This window comes from Pteropus vampyrus, unplaced genomic scaffold (assembly GCF_000151845.1).
Source record: "Pteropus vampyrus isolate Shadow unplaced genomic scaffold, Pvam_2.0 Scaffold35, whole genome shotgun sequence".
NCBI classification, from domain to species: domain Eukaryota; kingdom Metazoa; phylum Chordata; class Mammalia; order Chiroptera; family Pteropodidae; genus Pteropus; species Pteropus vampyrus.
The window spans coordinates 7,786,115-7,793,705 of record NW_011888816.1 but is presented as its reverse complement, the minus strand read 5'-3'; the positions used below and the strand labels follow the sequence as shown (position 1 = coordinate 7,793,705).

Sequence of the window (7,591 nt, the reverse complement as noted above, 5' to 3'; positions counted from 1 at the left end):
CTCTCCAGTGTCTTGATATTTTAGGCGTGCACCTAATAGCGTGCAGTACACAAGTGATATGGGCCATCACTTGTAAAATTCTTAATCTTTTTTGCACAAGGAAATGATATAGGCCATCGCTTGCAGAGTTCTTAATTTTTTTGGTAACCTAGTTAAGTCTTTTCTTCCCCCCTTTCTTTGGGAAAAAGGCCCTCTCCTTCAAATCCCTATAATTAACCTGAAACTGGTGACTCAGGTGCTCTGGCTATTGATAAGGATCATTGGTCCTTTGTAACCAGAAATGGCTTTAGGTCAGGCAGGGCTCTTAGAGTCTGAGATGGGAGAGGACTTTTAGCCCAAAGGTCTTTTTAATTCTTTAAGAATTATATTAACCAAGCCTGTTTTCCTTTACTTACTTAATAGGAAAATCAATACTAGAAAATTAATAGATATATGATTTAAATAACAAGTTCATATCATACTTTCCTTATCTGCGGACTAAGGCAGCACTTCGGCAGGACACCCAAGACCCTGCCCTGACTAAGGCAGAAAGAGAAAGAGCTCCATGAAACCCCAAGAGGCAAGGACTACGACCATTCTCAGCAGGAAGCAGATACAGAAGAAGAGACCTCCTGTCCCTCAACATCTATACTAATAATAAAGGGGTTCATGGCTCTTAAAAAAGAGTTAGGCAGGAAAATTAGTTAAGGGTGTCAGGTCTGCCTGCAAAGACAACTGAGGTTATTCTATTCTAGAAAGGGTCCGCCCTAGTCCTCCCACAATTAAACAAGCCAGAAGGCATTTTGGGGCTAAAAGTAACTCTTAGAAAGAAACAAGTGAGTAGAAAATTAGGTACTAGTTTCAGTCAGTCACTGGCACCTGTGCAATAAAGACTTGAACATCCTTCAATTCACCTGAGCCTCATACCATCATTATAATATGATGCATATGCCCAGAAGTTTATTAATATCATTATAACAGACTGAATTCTGGGAACTAACATGCGCAGAAAGCAAATGATGAATCACTGAGTCCTGTCAATCTAAGTTGTCAATCAAAGAAGCTCACTCCTGTAAGAAAAGTATCCACCCACAGCAAATAGGGATAGAAACCCTTAAGGCTTTGTTACGAGGCCTTTGAGCCACGCTTCTCTTGCTCAGGCCCTCTTCCAGGTCTAGAAGTGTACTATCGCTTTTAATAAAGCTTCTCATTTCTGCTATATTTTTCAGAGTCTTACTCAGTTCTTTGTTTGAGACATCAAGAACCTGGACAAAGCAGTGAGAGGGAAATCTCACTCTCAGGTAACACAAGGACTTATAAGTATGCTTGGACATTAGTTTTTTTGATATTTGAAATGAGGCTGTCGGCTTATATCATCTTTCAGATTCTTTTCAGTGTCTAAAATACCAGGAAAGACTTTCTTGTGTATTGGGCTGTCTGCGCCCAGGGTGTCACCCATCAGAATGAAAGACCGAAGATGCTGGAGGGTTCTGAGACCATCCTTACCCAGTCTAATATAGCTGAGCAATGGGCTTACTTTCTACTTTTCTACCCAGTTGTTTAAAAACCATGCTGACATGATCTAAAAGGAAAGTCATGGACTTATTTTTTGGGGGGAAGAGGGATGACTTAACTGTTTTATATTCATTTTCTACCTCTAGCTCCTTGAAATAATGAAGCCTGTAAGGTGCCACTTCCCAAAGGCTACTTATTTCAGTTTACAATCCCATTTTTACCACACCGTAGCAAACACTCCTTCCTATAATGACCTCATCGTTTGTATGTTAATGAGAAACCCTCCCTACTGCAGGCCTCACTGACACTTTGAAGGAAGCAAGAGGTGAGCAATTGTCTGGCATCTAGATGAACCTCAACACAGGGAAGCAAACTTAGTCATGGGTTTTGAAAGAAATTTGTTTGTCTATTCTGGGATGCCTCATGCTGGGTATTGGTGCTAAGTAGAGTGATATAAAGATGAACAGGATACGGCCTCTGGCCCTAAGGAACTTACCACCCAGAGGAGGAGACAGCGAGGACACCAGTGTGGGACACGGTAAGACAGAGGGAAGGAAGCCCATGTGTGGGAGTGCACAGGAGGGACACCTAATTCAGCCTGAGGCATTGGAGAAGGTTTCTGGAACGCTCGGAAAAAGGTGAATTTTAAGATGAATTATACATAATGAGTAGTAATTAGTCTGGGGAAAAGGAGGATGAAAAGGCATTGGAGACAGAGGAAAAGAAGACAATCTTGTGTAAAATCCAGAGGTATGAGAAAAGATGGTACCAGAGCCCTGTAGTTTATGCGCATTTCTCCGAGGAATGGCAGCAGGTATGAAAAGAGAGGAGGTAGGAGAGAGTTATGGCAGGGGCCACAACAGGAAGGTCTTGCACGAGGTAGGGAATTCTCTGGTGTCTAAGAACCTTTCATTCCTGAAATTCTAAAATACTCTGGTGCTTGGCAATATTTGGGAATAAGGTATTGCCCAATAGACTGAAAAAGACTGAAGATATTAAAGGATTCTGAGATCATCTCTACCTGTTCTAAAATATCCAGGTAGCTGACTACCTTGTTCCTTTTCGTTTGTTTGTTTGGTTACTCAAAAACCATGTAGACGTTATATGAGCAGAAAGTTATTAAACCACCATGCTGAAGAGATTTGTTTGAATTGTGATGGCAGTGGGGAGGCGTTGAAGCATATTAAGCAAGAAAGGAAACTGGTGGTCTTTTAGAAAGGTTGTCTGCAGAGAGGAGGCAGATGCATTTAAAGACAGGGGCAAGGGGAGGGAGAGGACCAGTGAAGAAGTTGTTTTCATGGCACCAGAATCATCTGCTTGCACACTGCTTCAGGCAGCCATAGCTAGAACCTATGCAGGGAGGCAGAGAGGGTGGCATGCCACAAGGGTCTAGAGAGGAGCCTGACTTCAGCCCTTCCTGCTTGAGTGCTCTGTTTGCCCCATCACCCCCCCGCCCCGTCACCATGGTCACCTCACCCTTCTTCATGACTGACCCACCTCTGATCCTTTAAAAGAGCCCAACACAACTTGTCCCAGATCCAAGCTCCTTACCCTCTCATCCAAAACCTGTCTTTCTCCGGTTTCCTCTGATTCGGACACTGGCACCATCATGTACTCAGTTTCCCAAGCTAGAAGCCTGGCTTGGATTTCTCCCTTCCCAGTCTACATCAAACCAACATCTGAGTTCTGTCAGTTCTACTTCTTCACTATTTCTGCACTCCACTGTCCTCACTATAGCCCCAATGACCTCTAGCCTAGATTACTGACAGGGATTCCTATTGGTCAGCCTCCATAGGCCCCTTCTCTCTGGTGGGGACTTGACACCAATGCCAGTGGGGCCCTTCTAGAGTGAGGATCCTTCTGACTCACTTCTGTCCCAGGAGAGCATCTAAGCCATTCTTTTTCTCTCATAAAGTTCTAAGCCCTGCCAGCTCTCACACCCTCTGCTCCACAGCCCTCAAAAATTGTCTTTTCTATCCAAACACTGTCTTCTTTGCTTACCACCTTCCTACTTTTGCTTATATGAGGTCCTCTTTTGGACATGTGTTTCTGATTCCCCATCTTCCTCTTCACCTAGTTAGTTTCTATGCTCCCTTTAAGGAGAATTAGGAATCAGACTCGCCCATTCCCAGACTGGGTCAGGAAACTTCTTTCCTGTTCCAACAGCCTCCTGACTTCCTCTCTCACAGTATTTGCCGCCTTCTCTTTACTCATCTCTTTATATGTTCCCACAGGACAGTGATTCTGTTGGGTTTATGTCTGTGAGGCCCAGAGCACAATGCTCAACACAGATTTAGTGGGCACTTAATATATATATTTGTTGAGAAAATGAATGAAATGATAGGCAACATGTACTGAACGCTTCTCGTGTGCTTACTTAAATGATCTCATTGGTCTTCACATCATCCCTATCAAGAAGGTATTATTATTATTATTATTATTATTATTATTATTATCTCCTTTATAGGTTAGGAAATGGAGGTTTAGAAGTTAAAGTGTCAGAGCCAGAATTTAATACCAAACATATATACTCTGGAGCTTGAGATCTTTATCATAAGTAAAATCACCCACTATGGCAATGAAGAGGGCTGAAATCCCTGGGGCCATTATCACTGCAAAGTGATTGTCCTCTGGAAATGAAACATGGCTGAGTTGGTGAGTTCAGGGACTTTGCTGGCTTGGCTTTCAATGGCCGGGCAACTGATTGTATTTTTAGCTTCCCCTCTCCTCTTCCCCAGCTACAAGTCTGACTCCCCTTCTTTGAAGGGCCTATGATGTAACTTGCTTTGGACTCTGGGTGAATGCTAGGTAGTCCTAACGTGTGGGAACACACCCTAAAAGCTGACACATCCCAAAGCTTGAGCCTGCTGAGGTCAGGGAGCATCTCTTGTAACCTGGCTCATCTTGCTCTCTAGCTGGAGCAATCGGACCATCCTGACTCAGGATGGGGGAGAGGGTGGATTTTCTCTGTCTTCTATTATGTGCAGGGCTTAGCCTAGCTCAGGCCAGGGGCACAGCAAGGAGCTTGATAAATACTTGCTGAATTAAACTGAGAATCATCCCATAAGCTGGAACCTGCGGTTTGCTGCCCATCTGCTGGGGGTTGTTCCAGCCATTCCCAGAAGGGGAATTTTGCATGTGATGACCACAGGCTCTGCCTCAAAAGTAGGGTAAGAGTCCAAGTAGGGTAAACTCCTGTGAGACCCAGAAGATTAACCTGCAAGAACAAATCATCATAAAACCTTTATTCTTCCTACTGAAGCCATTTTCACATGTGGTTCTCTGTTAAGAAGCAGGATAGTCTACAGCCATGCTACTCTGAATAAGTCTGATCCCGTCTGATCTCAAAAGCTAAGCAGGATTGGGCCTGGTTAGTACTTGGATGGGAGACCACCGAGGAAGACCAGGTGCTATAGGCATAAAAAAATAGAAAAATAAGGGATTGTAAGCTGACAAGGTCCTTGCAATCTGTGAAGTCAACCAAGGGTTTCCTTGCCTAAAAAAAAAAAAAAAAAAAGTAGCAGGGTAGAGTCATGTTTATTTCTACATTAGTGAATCAACTCTCAGTTTTTATAAAGCTTTCATATCCTGGAAAAAATAGTTTGTGTGTGTGCATGTGTGCATGGGTGAGTATTTTTTAAAAATTTTATTTATTTAAATTAGTTTCAAGTGTACAGTACATTGGTTAGACATCCATATAGTTCATAAAACAATCCCCCAAATTGCTCTCTCCCTCCCCTGGCCCTCCACCTAGCTATCATATTAATGCTAACTGCATTCCCTATGCCATGCTCCCCATTCCCGTGACCAACTATCAACTACTAATTTGTACTTCTTTAACCCTTCACCCCATCATCCCAGCCCTCCATCCCCCCTCCCCTCTGTCCATCACCAAATTGTCCACTATATTTGTGAGTCTGTTTTTGATTAGTTTGTTCTCTTTGTTCCTTAGATTCCACATATAAGTGAAATTATATGGTATTTATCTTTCTCTCACTGACTTGTTTCACTCAGCATAATAACCTCTAGGTCCATCCATGTCATTGCAAATGGTAGGATTTCATTTTTTTTAATGGTTGAGAAATATTCCATTGTAAATACATGAACCATAATTTCTTTATCCAATCATCTGTTGATGGGCATTTATGTTGCTTCCATACCTTGGCTATTGTAAATTGTGCTGCCATGGGTGAGTATTTAAAGGCTAAAGAAATTAAATTCCCTAGGAGCTCAAGATTCTTTGGGGAGTTTTGTGTATGTAAGTCTAACACTCTGCAATTTCAGAGATGTGATTCTCTCTTTAATACCTAATCAATTGTCATCTTACTACCTCCTGTAACACATACTTGTGATTCAGTCTTCTTAATTTTAAATTTCTTTTGAAAAGCAAAAACGTCCCAGTAGGAGGGAAGATTTCTGATATATATATATCATTTTTAGCTTCCTTTGGAGTGACCTGCATTAGCCGTAACCTCTTTGTTGGGAAGAGGAAACAGCCAGCTGCCCACACTGCCAATTTTTGTACTTCCATTTGTTTCTAACCTGCCAAATGGCATGGATAGAGCCCTGAACATAAGGCCAGGCAGGGCTCCACAGTCGGAAGGGCGGAGGGCCTAGAGCTTGGCAATGTGTTTGGCAAAGAGTACTCTGCCAAGCCTGGCTAGGAGGCATTTGGCAAATGGAGGCATCCAATGGCCTGCAAAGCACATCACAGTCTGAGGACATAGAATGGATTCCAAGTTGCCTACCACCAAGGACTTTGGTAGGAATGGTCAAATCAGACACGTCCCCAAGCATGGCCAGCATCTAACCAGTTTAATTTGGAGATCTCTATCCAGGTCACAGGAGTAGAGCTTGTCTATATAATTCCCACATCTTTTTTGGAGTTATCAGTTTTTTCAAGATATGTGCCCCATTCTATGAGAGCTATTGGACCATTTCCATTGGTCAGAACTACCGAATTCATCCCTTTTCAGGAGTCTGCTTTTATTTCCCTCTGTGGCAGTCCAATTTTATTTTTATTAGAAGTGAAATTCTATGCCTCTCTCAAGTGCATTTCTCATCCATGGGAACGTGTTTTCCTCTTTAGGCTTTGGACAGGCGTGAGATTTGGAGTTTTCACACCAGCTGGAGCCATCTCTCTTCCACCAGGAGTAGATGCGATCCGGAGGTAGGGTTTGGCATGAATTGAGTCGAGTCGCCTCATGGGCTTTCTCAGCACCCACGCCATTCTATCCTACTCTGTCGCCTTAGCATTGCCAAGAGAGGCTTCCATCTTCCCCCAAGCAATCCCTGAGCAAATATCCCAGGTGGAAATACACCCAAGGTTTAAGCAGAAATGCAATGACAAGCCTCACATCAATGTGCCACTTGGATATTTTCAGATTTGAAGGACTGCGATCATTTGTTTCCTTAAAACCCCACTTTGCAGTTGGATTCGACGTAGTTGGGGAGAGAGTGCTTACAGAAATATTCCGGGACTGGAATCTCAGTGCCTCCCTGTTATTTGTTGGACTGAAAACCCGACTGGCAGGAGGAGATCTAGGATCTCTAGACAGGGAACCACATCTGACATACCTTTGTTTCTGCTGTGACAGCAACAACATACCTGCAAAAGGCACGTGTGGCTCTCCTTGGTCTTGGGCTCTAGTTAATCATGATTTAATTAAAACTGGTAGGCAAAGATGATTTCCTTTTTATAGTCTTGATTACATGTTGAGCCTGAGCCTGATTCCAGGACATTAGCCCATGGAGTCTGGAGTCTTGGAGCCTGGAAGGGAAGTGCGTTTCACTGAAATAGCTCTGGGTTCCCTGTGTGAGTTGTTTGTTTGTTGTTGCCTCTAAAACCTCATTTGGGGACTCAGCTCACTGTCTGTCTTTCGGAGAGTCCTGTTGATGCTGGAAGTCTCTCTTCCATGAGCTGGTGACAGCAAGGCAGCACACAGCTGTGAAAACACAAGGGCAGAATCAGTTGGACTTGGGAAATCTCTCCCTCGGAAAGTGATAAGGCAGAGAGACTAAATCAGGAACATGCCCACACTTGCTCCTGACCTGAGAGTGACAAATTAGGCCTCAGGAGAGAGGTGGGTTTTTCAGA

The 7,591-nt window shown here is 43.3% G+C and overlaps 1 pseudogene; it reads left to right on the top strand.

The window, feature by feature from the left end:
• The first annotated feature begins 4,794 nt into the window (after positions 1 to 4,794).
• On the top strand, positions 4,795 to 4,913 carry LOC111738148 (annotated as a pseudogene).
• The last annotated feature ends 2,678 nt before the right edge of the window (positions 4,914 to 7,591 follow it).